Source organism: Myxine glutinosa, chromosome 12 (genome assembly GCF_964187855.1).
Source record: "Myxine glutinosa chromosome 12, kmMyxGlut1.1, whole genome shotgun sequence".
Lineage (NCBI taxonomy): Eukaryota > Metazoa > Chordata > Myxini > Myxiniformes > Myxinidae > Myxine > Myxine glutinosa.
This window is the reverse complement of record NC_136272.1, coordinates 95,115,835-95,142,700: the sequence shown is the minus strand read 5'-3', so window position 1 is coordinate 95,142,700 and position 26,866 is coordinate 95,115,835. Positions and strand designations below refer to the sequence as shown.

The window sequence follows — 26,866 nt, the reverse complement described above, 5'->3', positions numbered from 1 at the left end:
ACACAAATCAGTTGAGTTTGCTTCTGTTGCAATTAGTGTGAGGTCAAGTCACATTATTACTGGACTATTTGTCCGGCTTTATCGTGCGAGCATAGCTACACAATATACCTTTCAGCAATGGGTTTGGCTGAAACCCACAAATCCACTCATTAGAAGGGGTGTCCGCATACTTTTGGTCATGCCGTGTATGTTGACCATAATCCATAATTACATTCGCACACAATTGTTTGATAAACCAAATGTCACTTGGATGTTAGAGCACCTGATAATACACGAGTTTACCTAAATTGGGGGGACTGAACATACAAAGCGACATTGTTCTGAAAGAGTAAAACATGTATCCATAGTAATACCAATAAATAAAAACTGACCTTCTGTACTCTTGCCTCGTGTTCATATTTTGATCTCAAATCCAAATTTCTTGAGTATATAGCAATAATAACAAATTTGACTACGCTGTTCCAATACTTATAAAGGGCACTGTATCGATACCTCTGTATTTAATTTCCAAAAAAAGAAAAAAAAAGTACGAGAGAATTCTCTAATATTTTGGCCACTGTCTGTAGTTAAGCATCAGTTGGTTTTGCTCTCTTTTGCTGACCCCAAAGTCCAGGGACTTTTCCAGAGATGATTTATAGTTTTACTTCCTTCTGCCCCATTCTCAAGAGATTCTTCCATAATATGCTTCATTGTATTCAATCATAAGTGCATGCAACCATGCTAGGTTACAAAACAAATTATAAGAATTCATTGCGGCAAAAGGCTTGTGCATTAGGAATGACAATCTCAAAATATTACTGCAGGGGAAGGGGGCGGTGGGATGGAGAAGACCCCTCATGGAGCAGTGGAGCCAAGATGTCTCCTCCTCAGTTGTGTGTTGCCAAGTTTGCTCCTGAGTATACATCTGAGACATGTAGTCCTACCCCTGGACAGCTGAGGTCTTTGCCCAAGCTTTTGCCACTACTACTACGACTAGGTATGAACTCTCAGGGTATTTGGTGTTATTTTCGGGCTGTAACTAATCCAGTGGATGACCTCACTAACGCCTGGAATCCATTAGCCATTTCTCTCAGCCTTTAAAGGAAAGTCATTGTCAGAGATTGACCTTTGCAGACTTAAAGGTTGCAATGTCTACGAGTGACCTGGGTGTGAAACAACAGTGGAAAAACCAAACCCACTAATTATCTTGATGTTAATGCAAGCTATGGTGGTGTCAATGGAGGTTAATAACTTGATGCTTCGAACGAAAGATAAGTGTAAATTTTCCCCAGAAAATGACGTCTTTGGCCCATCGAGCTTGTGAATTCAAACTCGAATCTACCGTGTATGGACAGATATTGCAGCTTTGACCCAATAGTCCATGTACACAGACCTCGAAAATATTCACAGCACGTCGGACAAAAAGAAAAGTTCTTTAATCTCGGGAGATTCTATTTCTACTCAGCTCCAAATCCCACCCTTTGTTTTTTTCTATTTGCATGATTTCCATACTGTGGTCAGAGAGGACAGTGGAGAGAACAGGTAACGAAGGAGAGAACAGGTAATAAAGGAGTTTGATGGAGAGAACAGGTAAGCAGGTAGAAAGGACACCTGGGTTAACATCCATCCAAGGATGTGGCGCACTTTTTAATACAACACCATACCTGTGAAGCACCAAAATGACAGTTTATGTGTTGGAACCCATCTGTGGATCGGTCCCATCGGCCGATGGGTCTGACCCATCTGTGGATGCACGAGAAATGACAATGCAGACCCATCGGCCGATGGGTCTGCGCCATCTGCGGATGTGTTGTTCACCTTGAAGGAATGTGTATGCATCAATGGTGGATGAGTATGTTTATTTGAACCTAAAAATAAGCAATTGATGTCATAAATGTTTATAAAGCAGTCCATGACATGTGGTTTGTCGATAACCGTTTGTCGATAAGATAAAAATAAGATAATGTCGCTCCATTTAAAAACGCTGGTCTACTTCGCTGGTGGCACTGGCAGACTCAGCTCTCCATTGTTTATATCTTCCACGATAATGTCGCTCTAGTGCCTGTAAGACAGAAGCAAGGTGTTCATGCCGCAAGAATGGCATATCCTGCAGTAACCATTGCCATCCTCAACATGCCTGCACTAACAGAGAGGTGACGGAGCCAAGCAGCAGGGTCAGCGACACAAACCTCACGTATAGAGATATCAAAATCCTGTCTCGCCCAAATGGATGGCTATCTGATGTCCACATGCGGATAGCCAATCATATCCTGAGCAGATGGCGCAGACCCATCGGCCGATGGGACCGATCCACAGATGGGTTCCAACATATGGTCTCGGGCCTGTCTTCTAATCCATGATAGACAGCCTAAAGGTAAATGCGTTACATCTGTGCCATACCCTTGGACTGTACCCAGAACAGCGAGGGAATTCTAATAATTCTTAGGAATCCTACCACGATCCTACTCTCCTCGGCATCATGGGTAAGTGGAAACACAGAACCAACTAGAACGGCACTCAGTAGAGAGCATACCTCCACCTGGTTGGCCATATCACTCAATGGTGAAGAATCACTTAAAAAATTAAATAATTATCATATCCGAATCCATATTCAGACCTTCACCAAAATCGAATCGATTCTTCTTTGCCAGACACCCAACCGGTCCACCAAGTTTCGTCCAAATCCATCCATAACTTTTTGAGATATCCTGCTATGTATTGTGGCGGACACGATGGCTCGCTGGCGCGATGACATCATTCCGCGCACCAGGAGGGTGTCGGCCACGCCCGAGGGGTAGGCGTGGCCTCGGGATATACACGGGGCACACAGCCCCGAGCACGGCAGTGCTATAGTGTGATCCTTAGAATAAAGACTCTTTTGATTACGTTCGTTGTTGCTTCCTTCATTGGCAAGACAAGTCGTGCGCATAGCACCACACTACATTGGTGACCTCGACTAGTTCAGCCGACGCTGATCTACAGAACGCGCCATGACCAGCAGCAATGCGGCAACGGTGAAACTCCCTGAGTTTTGGGAAGCTCAGGCAGAGATATGGTTTATGCAGGCCGAAGCCCAGTTTCAGCTTCGTGGCATAACGGTGGACGAGACGCGCTATTTCCACGTCATCGCCGCCCTCGGGTCCGGCCCAGCCGCCCGAGTCGTGTCCCTCCTGCAGAACCCACCGGCCGACCACAGGTACGGGGCGCTCAAGCGTCGCCTGATCGCCACGTTCGGCCTCACAGAGGACGAACGGGCCGACCGTCTCCTGGATCTTCCCGACCTCGGCGACACACGACCATCGGTCCGAATGGACCACATGCTGTCGCTACTGGGGGACAAAGCACCGGATTTTTTTTTATTCCGGGCGCTCTTTTTACGCCAGCTACCGGCCCAGGTACGCCTCACGTTGGCCGGTTCCAACATAAAGGAACCCCGCGCGCTGGCCGTCGAGGCCGACAAGTTTTTCGTGGCGTGTGACACGCGGGCGAGCTTCGGTGCGGCCGTCGCGGATCCCGGGGCTGACGCTGAGGCTGATGCACCACACCTCGTGGATCTCGAGGCTGATGCACACCGCGTGGCCGCCGCCACGCCCCCCCCACCACCACCACGAAAACCGCGGCCTCCGCCTTCGTCGCAAACCTGGTGCCATTTCCACGCCAGGTTTGGCCACAAGGCGAGGAGTTGTCGCCCGCCGTGCTCCTTCGGCAAGTCGGGAAACTGCCAAGCCGGCGCTCGGTAGCGGCCCTGAGCGTCGGCCATTCCGGCAGCCTTCTTTTTATAACGGACACCTTGTCCGGGCGCCGCTTCCTATGTGACACGGGTGCACAGGTGAGCGTTATCCCTGCCTCTACGTCCGACAAGCGAACCGTGGGCCGGGGCCCCGCGTTGCTTGCCGCGAACGGAACACCCATACGCACATTCGGGAAGTGCTGCCTCTCCCTGCGGTTCGGAGGGCAATGCTTCACGTGGACGTTCGTAACCGCTAGTGTCCCCATGGCACTGCTCGGTGCGGACTTCCTCTGTGTAAACGGGTTGTTGGTAGATGTGAAGAACAGACGCCTTGTCCAGGCTGAAACATTCAGCTCGCTTGTTGCGCGCTGAGCAGCTCGTTGAGCGGCTCGACAAGCGGCTTGCTGAGCGGTTCGGTCCCGGCGAGGTTAGTTTATACGCTTCCGGCAGCGGACGAGTTCACCCGCCACCTCGCCAAGTTCCCGGCCCTCACGCAGCCCACCTTCTCGGCGGTGGCCGTAAAGCACGGTGTGGAACATCACATACCCACCGTCGGGCTACCCGTCTACGCCCGGGCCCGCTGCCTCGAACCGATGAAGCTCGCGGTGGCGAGAGTGGAGTTCGCTATGCTGGAGCGGCTGGGCATCGTGCAGCGCTCCAAGAGTGCTTGGGGGTCGCTGCTACACATCGTGCCGAAGCCTGGCGGGGGATGGCGGCTGTGCGGGGACTACCGCCACCTCAACGATGCCACCACCCCCGACCGTTACCCGGTCCCCCACATACAAGACTTTTCCGCCCGGTTGGCGAACATGTCCTGCGTTTCGAAGGTGGACCTCATACGCGGCTACCACCAGGTCCCCGTCAGGCCGGAGGACATCCCGAAGATGGCCATCATTACGCCATTCGGCCTCTCTGAGTTCCTTCGGATGCCTTTCGGTTTGAAGAATGCGGCTCAGGCGTTCTAACGTCTGATGGACAGCGTCTTGCGCGACCTGGATTTCGTCTATATCTACCTGGATGACATCCTCGTCGCAAGCGCGTCCCGTGAAGAGCACCTCCGCCATCTCCGCACGCTCTTCGAACGCCTGGGCCAGCATGGCCTGATCGTGAACCCCACCAAGTGCCGGTTCGGCGTCGCCGAGATCGACTTTTTGGGGCACCGCGTCACCAGGCATGGGGCCATCCCCTTGCCAGCAAAGGTGGAGGCGGTCAAGGGGTTTCCGCGCCCCCGCACGATCAGGGGGCTCCAGGAGTTCCTGGGCATGGTGAACTTTTACCATCGGTTCCTGCCCCGCATCGCCCAGCTCCTGCGCCCCCTGCACGAGGCCCTCCGGGGGAAGCCGGGCAAAGGTGACGTCGTTTGGACCGAGCAGATGGACGCGGCGTTCGCGGGCGCGAAGCTCACCCTGGTTAACGCCACCATGCTCGTGCACCCGGCGCCCGAGGCACCGATCGCCCTCACCACCGACGCGTCGGACTACGCGGTGGGCGTGGTGCATGAGCAATGGGTGCGTGGAGCTTGGCAACCGCTGGCGTTTTTCAGCCGGCAGCTTCGCCCGCACGAACGCCGGTACAGTACCTTCAACCGCGAGTTGCTCGGGCTTCACCTGGCGGTCAGGCACTTTCGCCATCTGCTCGAGGACCGTTCGTTCACGGCCTTCGTCGACCACAAGCCCCTGGTTTTCGCGATGTCCAAGGTCGCCGAGCCGTGGTCGGCCCGGCAGCAACGTCACCTCTCGGCCGTGTCCGAATACACAACGGACATCCGGCACGTCGCGGGGAAGGACAACCCGGTGGCGGATTGCCTTTCCCGGTCCGTCGCCCACGCGGTCCACCTCGGCATCGACTATGCCCGGATGGCGGCGGACCAGACCACCGACCCCGATGTCCAGGCCTTGCGGACCGCCGTCACGGGCCTCTGCGTCACCGAGGTGCCGTTCGACAGTGCGGGCACGGCCCTCTTGTGCAACGTCTCCCTCGGGCGGCCTCGCCCCATCGTGCCCGCGGGCTGGCAGCGCCCGGTTTTGGACGCCATCCACGGCCTGTCCCACCCAGGCACGAAGGCCTCCCAGAGGCTGGTCGCCGACAAGTTCGTCTGGCATGGCCTCCGGAGGGTCGTCCGCGATTGGACCAGGACTTGCCTCACGTGCCAGCGCGCGAAGGTGCACCGCCACACCCAGGCCCCGTTGGCCACGTTTACGGTGCCCAAACGTCGGTTCGACCACGTTCACGTGGACTTGGTGGGACCTCTGCCCCCCTCGCGGGGTTTCACCCACGTCCTCACCATGGTGAACCGCACCACCCGGTGGCCGGAGGCCGTGCCTTTGGTGGCGACGATGGCGGCGGACGTCGCGCAGGCGTTCATCGCCACCTGGGTTGCCCGGTTCGGCGCCCCCTCGGACATCTCATCCGACCGCGGCCCCCAGTTCACCTCAGAGCTCTGGGGGGCGGTCGCGCGGGGGCTCGGTGTCCAGCTGCACCGTACCACGGCCTATCACCCCCAGGCCAACGGCCTGTGCGAGCGGTTCCACCGCTCCTTAAAGGCCGCGCTCCGGGCCACCCTCCGCGACGGCGACTGGGTCGACAGGCTCCCCTGGGTCCTGCTGGGCCTCCGGACGGCGCCCAAGGACGACCTGCGCGCATCCGCGGCAGAGTTGGTCTTCGGACAACCGCTGCGGGTGCCGGGCGAGTTCTTCCCCGACTCGACGGCACCATGGTCCGCGGCGCAGCAGTGCTCCACGCTGCAGGAGACCGCCTAGAGGTTCGCCCCGGTGCCGACGGCGCACCACGGGCGCCCGCCAACGCACGTCGCCCCGGAGCTTCGCACGGCGGAGTACGTGTTCGTCCGACACGACGCCCACCAGACACCGCTGCGGCCCCCGTACGATGGGCCCTTCCACGTGCTGGAGACCGGGGCGAAGCACTTCACCCTGGACATCGGCGGTACTCCTGACCGCGTTTCTGTGTACCGCCTCAAACCGGCCCACCTTGACGTGGACCACCCTCCGCCAGTGGCCCGACCCCCACGTCGGGGCCGCCCCCCTGCGGGCGGACCCCCGGCACCGCCCAACCCCGCCGGCATGCCGCCCCCCGGTCCCGCACCCATCCCAGGGGCAGCCGGTGGCATCCCGGCATCCCAGACGCCGCCAGCCGCCAGAGGGCGCTTCGGCCGGGTCATCCGTTTGCCCCGCAAACTGACCCTTCAGGTGCGCGGGAATTCTGGGGGGGCGCGTGTGCCGGACACGATGGCTCGCTGGCGCGATGACATCATTCCGCGCACCAGGAGGGTGTCGGCCACGCCCGAGGGGTAGGCGTGGCCTCGGGATATACACGGGGCACACAGCCCCGAGCACGGCAGTGCTATAGTGTGATCCTTAGAATAAAGACTCTTTTGATTACGTTCGTTGTTGCTTCCTTCATTGGCAAGACAAGTCGTGCGCATAGCACCGCACTACAGTATCGTATTTGGCCCTATCTCCCAATGGTGAAGAATCACTTTAAAAAATAAATAATTCTCATATCCGAATCCATATTCAGATCTCCACCAAAATCGAATCGATTCGCCCTTGTCAGACACCCAACCTGTCCACCACGTTTCGTCCAAATCCGTCCATAACTTTTTGAGATATCCTGCTATGTATCGTTTTTGGCCCCATCTCCCAATGGTGAAGAATCACTTTAAAAATTCTCGTAGCCGGATCCGAATCCGGATCTTCACCAAATCTAATCATTTCGTCCTTGTGGCATACGCTACATCTCTGCCAAATTTTGTCCGAATTCGTCCGCAACTTTGAGATGTTTTGTTCACAAACAAACAGACAGGGGTGAAAACATAACTTCAGTCCACCTTTGGTGGCGCAGGTAACCAGTGAGCTTCATGCATAAGTGGAAACACAGAACCAACCTGTGATCTTCATGGAGAGTTTGCATTCGAGGCAATTATTTGAGAAATCTAATGTCTTGACACTTGATGTTTATCAAAATAATTGCCACTTGATTTCGTCTTTAAAAAATGAACGATTGCCATTTCATGGGAGGGTTTCAGGAAGTTGCTCCATAGTTGTGTTGTCTACTTCAACACCATCTCTAAACATGCAATACAGACAGCAGGAAGGAGTAATGCCCCGTTTCAAAACTTTGGAAAAAAATAAATAAATAAATAATAAACCAGGTGGCGTAACAGTAAGAGGCAGTCTCCATGTGAATTATGTAAAAGGGGAAGAGGAGAATGAATAAAAAGGAAGGGAAATGTGGCAAGACAGAAGCGACTAGAACGCCACTCAGTAGAGCACATACTCCCGCCGTGGGTCAAGTTGGAATAGTACGATTTCACAAAAGTTTGAGGGAGTAGTTCAGTGACAACACAAGACAAGACAACACAAGACAGACACTGCGCAGATATATATATATATATATATATAGAATATATAGAAGATAATGTAAAAAGAAAAACAAGGCAATTTCACTTACATTTTTGGATTCAGCGTTCAATTCTATATGTGAGTGTATTTTGAGGCATGTGTGACTTCAAATAAAATTGTAAGCCAGGAAAACGTGCGTTTCATTCCTTAGGGATACAACATGTAAAACTGGTCCACACGTCAAAACAAAACTCGCTCATTTTAAGTCGTACAAGCTAATGCGACCACTCATTCTTCTGGGAAGAATCCCGTGCACAAGCTTGTCACACTTATAACTCACCTAAGTCTTTATAAGTTCATCAAATACTGACACCGCGATTGACATTCGCTGAGGTAAATGTTGCTATCTCTTCTGAGGTTGCAAAAAAAAAAAAAAAAACAGTTTTAAAGCATTATACGTATCAAACGATACATTTTATGAAACGGGGAAACCTAATACACACTTTGGTGGTTTTAAAATGACAGAATATGTCTTTATTAGAAAAAAGATGAACATTGAAGACGACGTTGCTAAACAATACACTGCTGTAACGCATAACCACGAGTTTAAACTACATTTACAACAAATATGAAAACTATTTTCATATCACAATGTTAAATATAGAATATATAGAAGATAATGTTAAAAAAATGAGCCCTATCTTCCAATGGTAAGAAAATCCTTCAAAAAATTCCTGGATCGGGAATAATATCCTGAGCTTCACCAAAAACTAATCAATTCTTCCTCATCCCAAGGGCAATCATCCCACCGACTTTCATCCAAATCCGTTCAGAACTTTTCCAGATATCTTGTTCACAAACACACGAACACACACACACGAACACACACACACACACACGAACACACACACACGAACACACACACACGAACACACACACACACACACGAACACACACACACGAACACACACACACACACACACACACACACACACACACACTAACACACACACACACACACGAACACACACACACACACGAACACACACACACGAACACACACACACACACACACACACACAAACACACACACACAAACACACACACACAAACACACACACACACGAACGAATGCATTACTCCCTGGCGGGGGTAAAAATGGAACCTGGGAGGTTAGAGTATTGTGGGAAAGGAAGGACTGGGAATGAGAATATATGGAACATCTAATTGGGGAGAGGAAGGGTTGGGGGGAGGTTAAATAATGCATGATATCAAAATGGCCACATCCAACAGGTAACTGTGTAAAATGTTTTTTCACTTAAAACTTTCTGGAATTATTGCATCACATGACATTGTAACACTTCCTGAATATGGCATATTGGGAAATAAAGTGCAACTTCGGTGGCACACTTGTTTGGCATGACCTGGAAGGACAGTGGAGAGGTATTTCTGAGCTGTTTAGCCTTGGATCGAATCCAGATCCAGCTGTAAAGTTTCGCTCTGGTGTTCCGCAGGCTACGTCAATGTGCCCTTCCTCAGATGAACTTAAACCAGAAGTCCACGTATGTTGGCATTATTATGGACGTCAAGAAAACTGTACTTCACCACATGCCACAAGTCACAAGTCAACAACACCACACCCAAATTTCACCAGTGAAGCCACAAATTACACAACCACCACGTCACTGCATTGCACCCGGACACGCAGGCAGAGGAGGGCATGCAATGGAAGTACAACTACTAAAGACTGTACACTACTCACTGGCGTATCGCACCAGATCACACCGAACGACAAAACAAGGCAGAACGAACTATCGTTGCCGGATATGTGAAAAAAAACTCCTCGATTCATTCGTTGCACGAGCACGTGACGGGAAATGGCTGCAGGGGAACATAAGTGGACACTCATTGGGTCTGGAGTCGGTGAAAGCGGCTACAGGCTTGGGCCTGGAATCTTTTTGCCTGAAAAGGTCCATTGCCAAGCGGAGGAAAGGTCGTCGGAGACTATGTCTGCTCTCATCTATTTGTTACAAAATACCGATTGGATGAGCGAGCCAACATTATTCTTGACTTTATATTAAAAACTACTACGACTTTAGCGGCCCAAATTATTCCCACATTGTGGGGTGGACCATGGAATGTTCGTCTCCCAAGTCTTTCATGAACTTGCTAGCCAGGCCTGATGTTTTTGCGAAGCAGATACTTCTCTCAAAACTGCTTAACCGATCAATGCGAAAGTTTAAATTTGTGATCAACTACCCAAGGGAAATATGGTGGCTCTCTGTCACTCTGCCAGCTCGACTGCATCCATCGGCAATATTACCTCCAGCGCCAAGATGCGCTTCGAGTCTGTGATGAATCTCAAACTGACATTTTCAGTTTTCCCTCCTCTCCCACACCCCGTTTTCAACTAACTTCACCATGAGCCACCATCTTGTTATTATTCTCGGTACAACTGGCGACATGTCCACTAGTCAGTTGTGTCCTCAATGCAATCAATGTAGGAGACCTATTAACACCCACAGCTATTAACAAAATGGACCCCTCACTACAACTACATTCAGTAACATTTTGTACAGGTGTAATAGGCCTTTGTTCACCACAATGGGATCAGATTTGATTACTTCCTGATGAAGATCCATTATCTCGACCACATTTTTATTCAATTTGCCTATTCCATTGGAGTAGTGAAACTGTAGGGAATAATTAACTGAAACCAACTCTTCTCCTGACTGTAATTGAAAGATTAATGCTAATGGAACCAATATACAATGTTAGCCAAATGGATAAAGCATTGGGAGTCTTTGTAATGAACTATGGTTATTGTTTTCTAAATGTTGTTATTTCTACCTTAATTGCTTGCTCCAGCATTCCACAACCTCGAACTTGTGATTATTTTGAGCGCACGTAGTGAGACGGATGCATAAGAAAGCTGTTCTTATTTATTTAATTTTTATAGTAGGGCCGAGGCTCATGGAGGAGCTGAACAATAATGGTCAGTAGGTTCACAAACTACCAAAGGGTGGAGTGGACATACACGAGGAGGAATAATAAACGAGTATCAATGGCCAGGAGTGGAACAAAATGGGAATAAAGGATCAGTGTACGTGGACGCAAGACAAAGATTTGTGGACATTAATGTACTTTATGCCCAAATTATAAGGACAATATTTAATATATGAAGGTCATTCTAACCACTGACTGATATTGATGTTCGGTGCCTTCTGGGTGTCGTAAAAAGCTTAAATTTGGCGTGCTGACGGACATCGAAGCCGATACACCAGGAAAAATCCCAGAACCGTCAGAAAGCGTCCGTAAATGAAAATTAACGTAAAAACTGTAAACGCATCCATAAAAAAAACCAAAAAAAACAACCTAAATTGATATCTAGCAGGAGATCGGCAATGCTGGCCGATAATCATAAAGCTTCTATTTATTATGTACCTGCGTACGAAGCACTGCTAGTTATTGCTTACAATGTGTAAGCATAGCCAACTAGTCCATTAGTATAGTAGAAAAATGGGCAAACATATCGCAGATGAGATTTGAACCAGGTTCCCCATGTCATGAGCCATTTCAGATGGGAATGTTAGCAGGTGATCCAAATACGTTCCTGAATTAAAGTTAAAATTCACAAGTTACACAATGCCAGGAACTTTCGACACAGGAGAAGGCCATTTGGGCCCTCATACCTGTGCTTTATCCACATCACATCAACTTCATCTATCAATTTACTTAGCTTCCTTGTGTATTAATAAGGCCATTCTTACAATGATCTTCATCTAGCTTTGCATCGACGTTTTACATTGAATTTCTACAGGGAATTTATCCAGAGTCTCGGCACACAATCTCCTCCTTTCAAGCAATACCCTGATATCTTTATTACCGCCATTATGCAGGGTGTTCCTAAATCATTTTTCCTATTTTTAATGGACATAAAAAAAAAAATAGACATACAAGCATACAGTTCGCACCATCTGCTTCTTCTTCTTTTTCTTCTTCTTCTTCCAAATGCAGCACATAGGTATGAGCAGCATCATTTGCTGGGGACAGCTATATGCCGCTTATGCAAATTGTGGAATTGGGCACATTTAATCCGATAAGTGGTAAGCTCAGGAAAACGCTGTTTAAAATTTAAAGAGCAAACATCATAAATAGACCTTGTTTCAGGATGAAAAAAAAAAAACATTTTCTGGAAATTTTACACTCCGGTTTGGCCATTAAAGTGTAAAATGAATGAAATTAAACAAAGCCCAATACAATATGAATGGTGTAATACACAGGTTTGGTTTTTAATCAAGACATTTCCAAATCTTTTTGGTCCGTCTATCTCTCTCTGTCTTTGTCAGTCACCCTCTCTCATATGTAGCAACCTTTAAATTACAAAAACACCAAGAAATGCAAAACTATCAACATGAATAAAGCACAATGCAAATTTCGCTAATAATGATACGAAACGTTTGAAAAGAGCAACCATCTATCATTTCAGTGCTAAAAAAAAAGAAAGAAAAGGACAATCCGAGGATGTGTCATCCACAATATCTGTTATTCAAAGCAAATGTGTTACTTAATGTTACAAGGAATCCCGTTTGATTCAATCTTGGCTCCATCTGCAACGAGAGGATAAAATTATACATTATTTCAAGTAACAATTTGAACAACAGAATTAGCAGCAATATGGACATCTTTATTACAATTGCACGTTATTGTATTGGAGGACCAGGCAGCGGCGCTTGATCGCTTTGGTGCTGCTGGTTCTGTGTCCTGATGTAAGCCTCACCCTCGGGAATCATCTGTGCAATCATCTGTGCAAATTTCTAGCACACCACCCCCCAGGCGCACTGCAGTGGTGGAATAACCGTGGAGAGGCTGCCTGTACACCAGGAACTCTGGGCCTGCTTCACTGAACTGCTCATAGGATTTATGATGAAACAATAAATGCAGGAAAAAAAAAAAAAAAAAAGAGCAGAAAAATCCATTGGCTGCGATTTGCCCGTTCAGCAACATGTCGATGGTGGTTGCGTTTTGTGATTATTTTGGGGAGGTGTAGGGATCTAAAGAATCTTTCTTCTATTCAAAACCTCTCCCTTTGTGAGCGTGACGTGTACAAAAAAAAAATGCTTCCCACTTAATCGTGAAATGACTTCTTTTTTCTTTTCTTTTTTGTATACAAGATCGAGGCTCATGTAAGAGCTAGCACATTAAACACATATTAGCACATAAAACACAAAAAAAACATAAACGGACACATAAAACAATAAAGGGAGGGGGAGACAATATGGGGAGGGGAGAGAGAGGGAAGCACACAAGCACAACAGTAGAGAACACGGACATCGGGAGCATCCATCGGGAGACCAGTACGTTCCTCGATCTGCTGAGAAGTTATCTCAGGACCGTCAAACATGGTACATGTTCTGGGCTCAAAGTTAAAGTTCCCATTTGGAATCCGATTCAACTCACAGAACAACCATCAGCAACGGCCACAAACATTTTGTTGAAAACTGCCATCAACACACATTTCCAAATCTTTTTTTTTTGTCTCTGTCTGTCTGTCTCTCACTCTGTCTGTTTGTGACCAGCCTCAGTGGTTCAAGGCTTAGAGTGTCCGCTCTGAGCCTGGGAGGTTGGCGGTTCGAACCATGGCCGAGTCACACCAAAGACTAAAAATGGGACATGGTTCTTTCTTGCTTGACGCTCAGCATTTAAAAAGGATAGAACATGGACGAACAGCCATAAGTTGGAAATAATAGTGCTGGTTTTGATGGGCCAAATTGCCTCGTCCTGCTTCAAAGTTCATTTGAAGGGAACTTGTATTATTAGCTCACCTGGAACATAGCTTATGAGATGGCACATCATCTGTCCTTCAATCAGTCAACACTTGCAACTTATTCTCAGAAACTGCTGTGCAATTGTCATCACAAGGTTTAAAGGTCCCAAAAGTACTTGAATTTCGATCTAGTTTGGCCCCCATTTTGGATTATCGGAAAACCTTTAACATCCTTCTCTCAAACTGCTTAACCGATCAATTCGAAAGTTTAAATTTGTGATCAAATACCCAAGCGAAATATAGATTGTTAGCAATGACATACATCATCAGTCATGTGGTTTGGCAGCCATATAATAGATCAGAAGAAAACCTTTTAAAACCCTCTCTGAAATGACTTAACTGATCGATCCAAAACTTAAAAGATATGATCGACTATCTGTGGGAACGTTTGATTAAAATTAGCCAATCCAAAACACAATATGGCCACCAGTGATGTCATAATACAGAATGTGAGCAATATCTCAGAAAATATAATGTGAATTATAGACATCTTCGAGTTGCACCTTATCAAATAGGGCTAATTTTGACAACAGGAAGTGATCAATATCTCAGTTAAACCACACATCTTGGTATACATAGTCAGTACCAGTTAAAACATAGACCGTGGTAGAAAATTAGTCATGGTGCATGTGTACGCTATCAATCGATGTTCTGTGATGGATGCATAGCAACGAATGGTTATAGCCTTTTAAGTCGCATGATGAATCGGTTTACTGACATGTGAAATGTGGTGTTGTGCTCGTGAGATTGGTGATCGGTTAATGACCAAGAAACTGATTGTTTAACCTGTTTCCGTGTGACCACGTATGTATCACAGAAAGCGGAAGTTCCTCAAGTGTAGTACGATTTGTTTGCCTACATGGTGTTATTGTTTTGTCTCGAAAATAGTTTCATTTATACCGTTTGATTGTATGCCAAGAAAACCATTGATGCTTCATGTCTTCAAAAGACAAGAAAAAGCAGGATGTCGCAAGAATGTTTATGAATGCTCATGAGATGTCGAGATGGTCTCGTGGCGCTTGCTGATTGGATAAAAGAAAAGAAGCGGTAAGAGGGTAAAGGAAGGAAAGGGCACCGAGCGGTCGCGTTGCTTCATGAGTGAAAGCGAGAATAATACAGCTTTAAGTCACGTTGGGTGGAGGAATTGTGCCAGTATATTATACCTCATTGGATGGTGTTGGCTTATCGGTTAGGGTGCCGGCTTGGGATCCTAGGATCCTGGGTTCGAATCCCGGTCGATCCGATCGCTGAATTAACGCCAAGTGGGTTGACTCAGCCTGTCATCCTTCCGAGGTCGGCAAATCGAGTACCAGCTCACTGGTAATTCCCTGTGTGTCGCAAGAGGTGACTAACAGGGTTGGCGGCAGGAAGGGCATCTGGTTGTAAAACATTGCTTCAAAAAGGGGACCACGATGCCCAAAAATAGGCCAACCCCTGCTCTACGGGGAAAAATGGCCTCTAAAGGCGGGTCATATTATACCTCATTATGACCTTGTGTCGGGCGGAATACTTGCGACTCTTGTGGAGCTGAGAATGCCATTGAGTTCCATAATTACTGACGACGCCTGCATGGTGGATTCATCTCACGACTCGATTTGGAGCAGGATCCACACTGTGGATTCAAGAGTTCAAAGTGAATGCTGAACTGTATCGAAGAGTGACAAGCACGGTCGTCCTGAAGCGCCATTGGACATCGCAGGAGGAGGCCCATGAAGGTCATAGTCATAGGAACATAGTGCGCAGATCAGACTGACGGAACGAATATAACCGTGAATGTTGCCTTTACATTCGGCATTGTACCTTTTGATTCAATACAATTCCATTGTCAATTACTGCAAATGCTGTCGTGTTCATTTTAGCGTGCCCACAAGTCACAGAGTCACAGACACAGAGTCACAGACACCGGCCAACAAGTTCCACGGTCAAAACGACCGAACCCGTTACAATCTCGAAAACCAACATTCAGACAGCAGGGAGTTGCACGACTGTGAACATAATGTCAATAATACCTGAGCTGAAATGTGCATTATAAATGCGGCTCTTACTTTTACCATGATCCATCCGTCACTCAACTTTTCGGCAACCAGGCAGTTGAGCTGCTGGACCATTGGTCCTCCATTTACAACACAAAAAGTGTAGTTGTGATCTTGAAAGATGTTGGTGCACTTAACTCGATTCGACCCAGACGTGGGATAACCGGCTTTACCTCTCAGCGGCTTAATACACCACGTAGTATAAAGAGGAACGTGACACTATTAATACACTGTGATTCAAAATTGTCACACAAGGTGTTTGTTGGGTTTGGTGTGCAATTCGTCTCAGTAAAAAGAAATTATTCATCTCAATAAAAATAGATTTCAATCTTGAAACCAGCTTCAAATGCAATTCTCATGGGAATTACACGCATTCATGCAAAATGTTCCCTTATACACAATCACGCGAAGCTTGAATTTCCTGCGACATCCGAGACCGAATCCGCAATGACTTTAAGCTTTGGAGTGTGTGCTCTGGGAATTAGCAATTGGAATGATGATCAAAAACACACCAAGTGAGCATTAAAGTAAAATAAGTTGGAGTGTGAGGAGGCTGGGAAGCCATTTCATCACAATACAGGTTTTCTTATTGTATCTACTAGGGCATGCCCGTACTATATATATATCTAAAATTATATCCCCCCCCCTCTATTTACATGAAATGGTTTGGTCCAAAGCGAACGGCTTGCGAGTACGGTGACAATCCCTCCCCCCCCCTCTATTTCCATGAAATGGTTTGGTCCAAAGCGAACGGCTTGCGAGTACGGTGACAATCCCCCCCCCTCTATTTACATGAAATGGTTTGGTCCAAAGCGAACGGCTTGCGAGTACGGTGACAATCCCCCCCCCCTCTATTTACATGAAATGGTTTGGTCCAAAGCGAACGGCTTGCGGAGTTTGGTAAAGAAATCGCCATAGCTCGGTAACTACTTGTCCGATTAATATGAAACCTTGAAAAGGCACATCCTCAGGTCCCCAGCAATATACCTGGCAAGTTTCAAGTATATCGGACCCGTGGTTGTCGAGAAACAGCGGTCACAGACAAACACACAGACATACACACACACACACACACACACACAGAGATTACTGGAATTATAGATAGATAGTGTCTTAGTGTATACATTGAGGCAAGGAGAAAATATTTAGCATTAAGGTGCGAAAGGATGCACGTAACGCACCTTTATGCGGTAGGTGCATATAGCTCCTCGATACTAGTTACATGTTCAGTATCCCAAACATGCACAAGCTGGATTGGAAAGGATTGCCTGGAAGGGAAAGGACTTGAAAAAGGATTGGCTGGCTTGACGTATCGCGGGCAATTAAAGAAATGAGAAATGTTTGTGTAAACTGAACAAATGGACAGAGAAGGTTGCAGGTGTATGTGAAGGGTGGAGGGGCATCTTGCCCACCTTTATTGTAAAAATGCTAAGATGAGAAACAAAAGGCAGTTGATCAAAGAATGGGCTGCACGTCATTAGTTTTCATCCACAATCAAGTTTTACTCCATTATTCCACGAGTTGGGAGATGTACTGCGGTTCAGCTAGATAGCATGATAGCATGTCAGTGCCCATTTGTAGTTGCCTCATGGACATTTAGGATTTAGGAGTCTTCTGCAAAGTATGAAAGAGCAAATCCCAATTGATTGGGAATGCTGTTGGTTTTCAAGTGATGTTTTGTGACCTTACAAAGTACTAACATTTGTAGCCAAGCCGAGCCTGCCACTAGTAGATGTCACGAAAACACAGTCGGGTGAATGGAAAATACATAAGCTGGATTAAATATATATATATAAATTTCAAAACACACCTCATCACAAATGTGCCTAGGTCTTCAGTCGGAGTCCTCAGCTTCATTCCGTTTCGGCCCATCAACCTCTATAGTCAGCTAAGGTGGTCCAGCAGGGGCACATATGCCTCCACATGCAGCAATTACACTTGGATGCATATGTACCCCCACCCCCAGTCAGCAAGAACACAAACTACAACAACAAAACAGCTTCCACTCCCAGAATCCACAGAACTGAAATAAATAAATAAATAAACAAACCATGGTGGAGAACCCACCCAACCACCCATCCTTATAACCTTCACCACTCAACAAACAAAACACACAAACCAATGAAGATGAGATGTATATGTATATATGAAATAAAGTAGTTTGATAATACTTGTCAAAAAGGAGGAAATATAATAAAACTTAAGCCATCATTTACAACTACAGAGCGCTCCAAACACTGTGCTGTTATATATATATATATTTAGAAGAGATCTTTTGGAGAAATGGATGATTATGGAGCCGCTAACTTTTCCATTAGTGCTTATCAAAGCAACCTGCTGTCTTCACAATGTTCTATTTTTTACTGAGATATCTCCCAATTTCAGTGGCACATTCATCAATGGTCGCCAAATGAAGTGCGCATGCTGATGAGTGCATTTCGCTCAAACTTGAAGAAGATTACGAGTATTATCTAGAAATTGAAAGACACAAAAACAATCCACGTACGAGTATTTTTGATTAAATGGATGGATCACCTCTAAGTCACATTTTAATGTCGGGTCTAAGCTTTCATAGCAGAGAACATGTCAATATCCCAGTCGCTCAGCACTTTACCAAAATGCTTCGGTAACTGCGTCAAATCATTCATACAAACAACATCGTTTAGGGTTGCGACTTTACATCAGTGTTTTTCAACCGCTTTAGGCACGAATGCTGCAGTGCTGCAACTTGGATTGAATAATGCTGCCACGATATTTTTTTACATTTCAAAATTTAAAAATGATCAAAAAAAAAACGTTTTAATAACATTGCAATCATGAATAACAATAATAATTAGCATTGCTAACAACTATTGAAGCTTCCAAGCAGCAACACCCAATGTTAAAAGGAGGATGCCAAGAGTCACCTTCCAATTTAGCATTTTAAAAACCGGCTGAACTACCTAGACACTAGACTGTTTCTTGTTGACATAGGCATGAGCGTCTTGGTTGCTATGGATGGATTAATGGGATATGGTAACAAGTGTCCAAATTATAATCACTAGAGGCTAAAACATAGTGCCTTCAGAAAGTATTCACACCGCAGGACTTTTTCACATTTTGTTGTGTTACAGCTTGAATTTAAAATGGATTAAATTGAAGAAAAAAAATTGTCATTGATCCACACATAATAGCCCATAATGTCAGTGGATATTTATTTATTTATTTATTTATTTTGTAAGACATTTTTACAAAAAATGAAAACTTAAAAGCTGAAATTTCTCGAGTCAACAAGTATTCAACCCCTTTGCTATGACACTCCAAATTGAGCTCAGGTGCATCTGACTTCCTTTGATCATCCTTGAGATGTTTCTACAACTTGATTTGAGTCCAATTGTGGCCAATTCAATCGATTGGACATGATTAAGAAAGAAACACACTTTTCTATAAAAGGTCCCACAGGTCACAGTGCATGTCAGAACAGAAACTCTACCATGAAGTCCAAGGAACTGTCCATAGAACGTGTAAAGTTCCCAAGAGTACAGTGAGCTCCATCATTAGGAAATGGAAAGAATATGGTACCCAAACCCTTCCGAGAGCTGGCCGTCTGACCAAACTAAGCAACCGGGCAAGAAGGACCTTGGTCAAGGAGGTGACCAAAATCGCAATGACCACTCCAACAGAACTCCAGAGTTTCTTGGCTGAGATGGGTGAACCTGCTGGAAGGACAACAGTCTCTTCAGCACTCAACAAATATTAGGTTTTATGGGACAGTGGCCAGATGGAAGCCACTCCTGAGAAAAAGGTACATGACAGCATGCCTGGAGTTTGCAAAAAGGCATGTGAAAGACTCATAGCATGAGGCAAAGGATTCTGTGGTCTGATGAGATGAAAATTGAACTATTTGTCCTGAATGCAAAAAGCTCCATCTGGCAGAAACTGAGCACAGCTCATCACCCATCCAACACACCATCCCTACCATGGTGGTGGCAGGCAGCATCATGCTATGGGGATGCTTTTCAGAGGTAAGACTGGGAGCCTTATAAGGATAGAGGGAACAATGAATGGAGCTAAATACAGGCAAATCCTTGAGGAGAAACTGCTTGAGAGTGCAAAAGACCTTAGAGTGCAGCAAAGATTTACGTTCCAACATGACAATGACCCCAAGCATACAGCCAAAGCAACACTGGAAAGGCTTCAGAACAAGAACATGAAAGTCCATGAGTCACCCAGCCAAAGCCCAGACTTGAATTCCACTGAGAATCTGTGGAAAGACTGGAAGATTGCTGTTCACCGATGCTCCCTATCCAACGTGACAGAGCTTGAGCAAATGTGCAAGGAAGAATGGGACAAACTCCCCAAATCCAGATATACAAAGCTGATAGACATATCCAAGAAGATTTGAAGCTGTAATCACTGCCAAAGGCACTTCCACGAAGTATTGACTCAGGGGATTGAATACTTGTGTAAATTCGATATTTCTGTATTTCGTTTTTAATTATTCTGTAAAAAAAAGTCTGAAAAACAATAATTCCACTTTGTCATTATGGGATATTATGTGTAGATCAGTCACAAAAAAATCTCAGTTTAATCCATTTTAAATACAGGCGGTAACACAACAAAATGTGTAAATGTTAAGGGATGTGAATACTTTCTGAATTGACTGTAAATGTACCAGTTTTCCCATATCAAAATCCATAAACTTCCCGATATCAACAAACGGTCGATTTCGATTGGCTACTGCCGGCCATTATACTTTCCGAGATACTTCTCATTCCGAACCTTCATGCATCCTGGCAAATCGACGACGCATCTCAGGTTTTGTATCGATCAGTTTGGCGGTTCTGGAGAAGACTTTCAAAATTGATTTTGAAACAATTTGCAAATCCAAGATGGCCACCTGGCGATTTGACCAATTACGTTCATTGAAGGAAATAAACGAAACTTGGTGACACAAAACAATCCTATGCAATTTCAAGTTAAAATCTGGTGGAACGAAAACAATAATAATCCAATCAGTGAACACGAGCTTACTGTGAGGAAGGCCAACATACGCTCCTGGCCAGACTATACAAATGTTTGCTTGTTAGAAAACTCAAGGTCATTGTTGTGCTTTTCAGTTTGTTTCTCAATCCAAACTTTTGGTTTCTCATTCTGTGCCGTTTGTCAGTTTTTGTGAAAAACACTTGGAGTTAAGTTGTACAGGTGTTCCGTGTAATTGGATGAAGAGGCGGCTGCTATAATGCCGTTTCGCCAAAGTAACTGTAACCTTTTGATTTGTTTAACCTTCCCACAAATGTATGTGGGGCTGGCAGGATGCCTTAGACTTTACAGGTACGCACACTCACCTCTAAGCTGTCTAGCCTGGTTCGAATCCCAAACCAGGTATAAACTATCATCCCAGTGTTTCACAGGTTCGACGATTCGTCAATATGCGTGCCATCCTTTGGACAGACGTGAGGTTGGCGTCACACCTGTCAGCATGAATTGGTGGATGATAACGACCCCAAAGTGTCCTTCGTAAAGCGTATCCAAGCCACCACTGGCACCATGACCAAATTCAAAATTCCTGCCTTACTGCTGATGGGAAGGCAATGGCAAACCATCCAGTATAGCCATTGATAAGGAAGCTGCTTTGATGGCACTGCCGCTCTGTGAAGAGTATGGTATATCAGAGAGAGAGAGAAAGGTAAGTGAGATCGAGGAATGCAAGACGTTGTCAAGGCTCGTGTCGGAGCTGCATCGACGGACATTTCAAAGAGGTTTTTAATCAAACAAAGTTGACAAAGGTATGTTAACCGCCATGAGAAGAAAAGCAGCGCCGACATTTTGGCTATTGATCCTTCATTGGAGCAAGAGACCGGAGCAAAGCTCTAGCTTTGACAACCGAGACGTCTTCACTTTGCCTCCCAGGTACGTGACGACACCTATGTAAATCTTCGTCGATAGGACCTATCGTGTGTGGGGAAAGAAGGGGAAATATGGCTGCACTGGCATCACCTACTTTGCGATTGATGAGGACTTTTTGGGATCGAAATGAAAAATCAAATCACACAAGCTTGACAACATTCGTGCCATTACTGATAACAGCTCTTATCATCATGGGCGATTTATATGGCCTTAATACAGGATCCCTAATACAGCATAATAGCTATCATATGGATATATCTGCTCCTATGTCAATTAGTGATGATCATGCAGTCATCACTTTCCATCCGTACCAATCAATAGCATCCATTAAACACTACTTTTTATTTTGATATACTACATCGAGGCTCGTATAAGAGCTAACACATATAACATATCATAAAGGGAGTGGGAGACAAGAGGGGGAAGGAGAGGGGAGAGGGAAGCACAACTACAGTAGGGAACAGGTACATCAGGAGATCTATGGAAGAGGGAGGGTTGGGGCAGGGTACACGGGATAAACAAGATGGACACTACAAGGACTTTCAGGAAAGAAAACAGGGAATTTGAAGGAGGTGGGTTTTGGGTGGGTTAACATGGTTTAGGATAAGAGATGGTGGTGAACAGCTGTTTTAAAGACCTGGAGGGAGGAGTGGGATTGAAGAGAGTGATTGAGTTTGTTCCTGAGGCGGGAGAAAAGAGGAAAGAAAGAGCGAAGGTGAGCAGAGAGTCTTTATTTTTGGAAATATCACCAGAAGGGGTTATGGAAAGACCTGCTGTGTCCTGCAGAAATATTGGGGGGTTGGGGGGGGGGGGGACAAAAAAAGAGAAAGCAATGCAAGGCTGGAGAGGAGTCGGTAGAAGACAAAGACCACTAACAGTGAAAGGCCCTCAGAATCAGCTTCATCGCGGGAGATACCAACGATTCTAAAAGTCTTGGTTTCTACAGTGTGAAGCCGAGCTCGGTGTGAGGCAGGAGCACCAACCCAGAGGGGAGAGCAGTATCCATCAAGCTGTGGATGAAAGCTTTGTAAGTGGTGAGGAGCTCAGGTGTGCCAAGGAAGGACTTCGCACAATGGAGGATGCCCAGTCGGCGACTGGCTTTGGAGGCCAGCTTGGCAATGTGGTTTTCCCAGGAAAGATCATGGCAGATAATGAGACCCAAGAGCTGGAGTGACAGAACGTCTTCGAGAGGATTTTTGAGAAAGTAGATGGGAGGGTTGTCCAGTCGGCCTTTTCGGAGAGACATAGTAAGAGTGTGAGATTTGTCAGGATTGAAAGACATGTTCCACTTGTTTGACCAGTTTGTGATTTTGTCCAGGTCTGCAGAGAGAGAGAGGAGGCTGCAGCCTGCCGATCTGAGGGTTGATATATAGAGCGGCAGAGGATGTAATCATCAGCAAAAAGATAAAGATGCTTTTCCAGAGTCGGAGAGATCATTGAAGATTAGCAAAATCACAGGGCCCAAACACTGCCTTGGGGAACTCCATCCTGGACAGGAAAAGGAGATGAAAGAATTCCATAGAGAGCCACAGATTGACTATGACAGGAGAGGAAATCTGAGAGGCATGAGTGGAGATTGCCATAGATGCCATAAGAGTAACGGTTGGTACGCAGTGCGGGGTGCCAGAGCATATCGAAGGCATGAGATATGTCAAGGGAGACAGCTCTGATTTCCTGTCTGGCATCAAAGACCTCCATCCATTGTTGAGAAACGCTTTGGCCTTTCCATGATTTTTCCATTCACACTTTTGGTCAATGGCTAACAAATGGACTTGTCAATCCTAAATGGAACAGACTACACCAATAATATGGCTGGACAATTTTGTTAGCTCATTAATACCCAGTACACAGGGTATTCATGCCTTTTAATTAATTAATTATTATCACAGGTTGTTTTCCAAACCTGTCTATGGAATATTCACCTTTCCATGCAGGAACTTCCTGTTATCCATCTCCTTGGATATCAGCTCAAATCTCAGCTGGGAAAAGTACATCTCTGGTATATCTAAAATAGCCTCACAGCGGCTTGGCAGCTTATTTTGTGCTCGGCAATACATTCCTCAAGCTGCTATGCTCTATGTATACAAGGTCACTTGGTGATCTGTTATGGAGCATCTTGGCCACATTTGGGTTGGTGCTCCGGCCTGTCACCTCTCTTTTCTCGACAGAATCCAGTGACGTGATGTCATTCTGATGGGAGAAGAGTTGGCATCATCCCTGGAATCTCTCTTATTCCACCACTCTGTTGATTCCTTAAGACTTTTCTATAGATATTACTGCACGGAATGTGCTCTGGGGGTCTCTCACAGGTTGTTCCACCTGAGCATACTTTCAGTCGCTCTACACGTTTGGCAGTTTCGTCTCATCCATACACTGTATCTGTCGAGGAGCAAAACTACGAGGTATTCGTATCTAGTTATATTATTAAGTGTCGAACAAATGGTAAACTATGGAAAACTAAAGGCTTGCGCAGGTTGATAATACATTGTGACGCTTTTTTCATAATGGGGAAAGTCAGACATAACGGAGTGTGCGAAATAAAGTGCATTGAACAATACATTCCATGAAAACAACTTTTTATACTCGTAAGGGTGAACACTTAAAATGAGCAGAAACAGGAAAATGCCATCAACAAATCATCATATTAGTGGATATAAAAAGCAATGTTTTTGTCTTTCTGAAAGAAACAAATCATTACTTTATGCATTAAACGAACTTACCTCCTGCCTTGCTCAAATTTGTTTAAACTTCCCTCCTTTGAACCTGTCTGCACCGACACCATATTTACCAGCACCTTCACCACCTCCAATCATTGATCATCACTCGGTGTTTGCTTCTGTGCCAGCTCAACACATCCAAATGCATTTATCCAGCTGACTGTCATGCAGCACCCCTAAAGGAAATTCCATGAATACAAGATGTCTGTACCACTCAACAAAATGTTCAATTTATGCCTCAGATCTGGATGTTTTCCCCAAAGATGGACAACTACTCGTACATCAGTGCCCCCGGGCCGGAGGAAGACTCCACTCCCTATGATCAGCTCCATCTCAGCTCCATCTCATCTCTATCTCATGATTATTTGAAGGATTGCTTGCCGACTTGTGGCATTAGAAAAAGTAGTTCAATTGTGCAATACCTTGCGAGTTTGCTTAACAGTATTCATAGTGGTGTTGACGAACTAAGCAAGTTACGTGAACTTGTATGCCAATGACTTCAGTTAAGCTTTTGATTACTGTATGTAAATCACACGGTGGATGTCGAAAAGTTGATCCACCTAGGAATTCATCACACGGTTTTGCCAAATCTCAGGGTTCGCAAATCAGTCGATACCGCGGATCAATGGCAATGGCTGGTGATCTTACTTGCGGTGTATTGCAGGGTACAAAATTAGGTCAAAGTTATCTTATTCAAACCCACCAGGTCTTTAAAACAGCTGTTCGCCACCATCTCTTATCTTCCCACATCCAAAACCTTGATCTTTTCTACCCCCGCTAATTTCACCCCAATTCCACTTTTTTGAAATACCAACTTCTGTCCTGGAAGTCCTTGGTGTCCTTGTGTTTTATACTTCTCCCACCCCACCCCCCCCCCCCCACCCTCCTTCCCACGCCTCCTCCCCCCAAGCCCTCTCCCTCCCACACATCTCCCTGCTCTCAAATGTTGTGTGCTCTCAAGTGTTTGTGTGCTTCCCCTTCTCTCCCCATCTTGTCTTCCGCTCCCTCTTTTTATATATTTTGTTTGCCTGGTTGAATTGTTTGTGAAGTAAATGTCAGCTCTTTTACGAGCCTCGATTCAGTATACAAAAATAATAATAATAATAATTCAGCTGCGACCTCTGATATACATTGAAAATATGTTGATCTTAGCTTTGTTAGCCCGTCTCCTGCACAATCACTTCTGTGTGTTTGTTTGTGTGTCTGTTTGTGTATGTATGTATGTGTCTGTCCAGGCTGTAACTTTTTTTTAACCATTTGAGTTTTGTCATCACATTTTGATGAAAGCTTTATTATGACCATACGGAGAAGAAAAATTAATAATTTTATCAAAAGGTCAAAAGGTCAAAGGTCAGCGTCACCTAAAATCATCAATTGTCATCCACTTGACCTGAAATTTCAATTTATAGAGTTTTGTCATCAAATTTTCAACAAAACTTTATGATAATATGGAGACGGGAAATTAATAATTCAGTCAAAAGGTCAAAATGTTAAAGATCAGTGTCACCTAAAATCATCAATTTTCATTCAATCGACCTGAAATTTACCATTTGAGATTCGTCATTACATTTTCAACAAAGCTATATTATGAGAATATGGAGAAGGCAAATGAATAATTTCGTCAAAAGGTCAAAGTTTAGCATCAAATAAAAGTCAATTTTCATCCGAATAACCTGAAAATTAAAGAATTTTTATATTGGGTCACTGAATTGGTTCACCAATCAAAAGTTACAAGCAGATTGTTTGTTGTTTTGAACGATTCGTTATTTTGAGCATATGGATGAAGACGAGGAAGTCTGAATAGAAACCGACGCGGATGGGCTTTGCATTTCTAGATGTTTCCTATTTAGTTGATATTGTATCCAACTTAGAACATTTTAATTTAGTTTCATATCCGCTCTTGGTGAATGGTGTCCCAATAATTATGTGGAGCTGATTGAAACCACTGAAGTGTAAATCCATGCAGATTTCATTCCTTCACAATACACCACCGCACGTTCAATGATTTCGCACTTGAAGTCGCCTCTCTTCTCTTAAATTCCTTGGTGTTATCATTCAAAATAACCTCAAGTGGGATCAACAAGCACAACGCTCGGTCAGCGATGCTTCACGACGACTTTACATCCTGAGCAAATTGAATAAAAATCGAGTCGAAGCTGACGACTTTGTTTTACTCTACAAGATGTATAGTCTGCCAATTCTTGAATTTCGAGTATACCTGTGTGATGTTCGTGTATTACTGTGGCCTAAGCCCAATGAATTGAACGCATGTGGAAGAGTGCAACATAAAATTGTTTTTCCAAACATCTTACCCCATGATTAACTTTTGA

At 45.5% G+C, this 26,866-nt stretch overlaps 1 protein-coding gene across 2 annotated transcripts in view; it reads right to left on the bottom strand.

The window, feature by feature from the left end:
• Positions 1–12,336: 12,336 nt before the first annotated feature.
• LOC137437637 (uncharacterized) overlaps positions 12,337–26,866 on the bottom strand; it is a 172,865-nt gene continuing 158,335 nt past the window's right edge. For both annotated transcript variants that reach the window (XM_078766105.1, XM_078766106.1), the window contains exon 9: positions 12,337–12,680. The gene's annotated coding sequence lies outside the window, so the exon portion shown is untranslated. The remainder of the gene's footprint in view (positions 12,681–26,866) is intronic.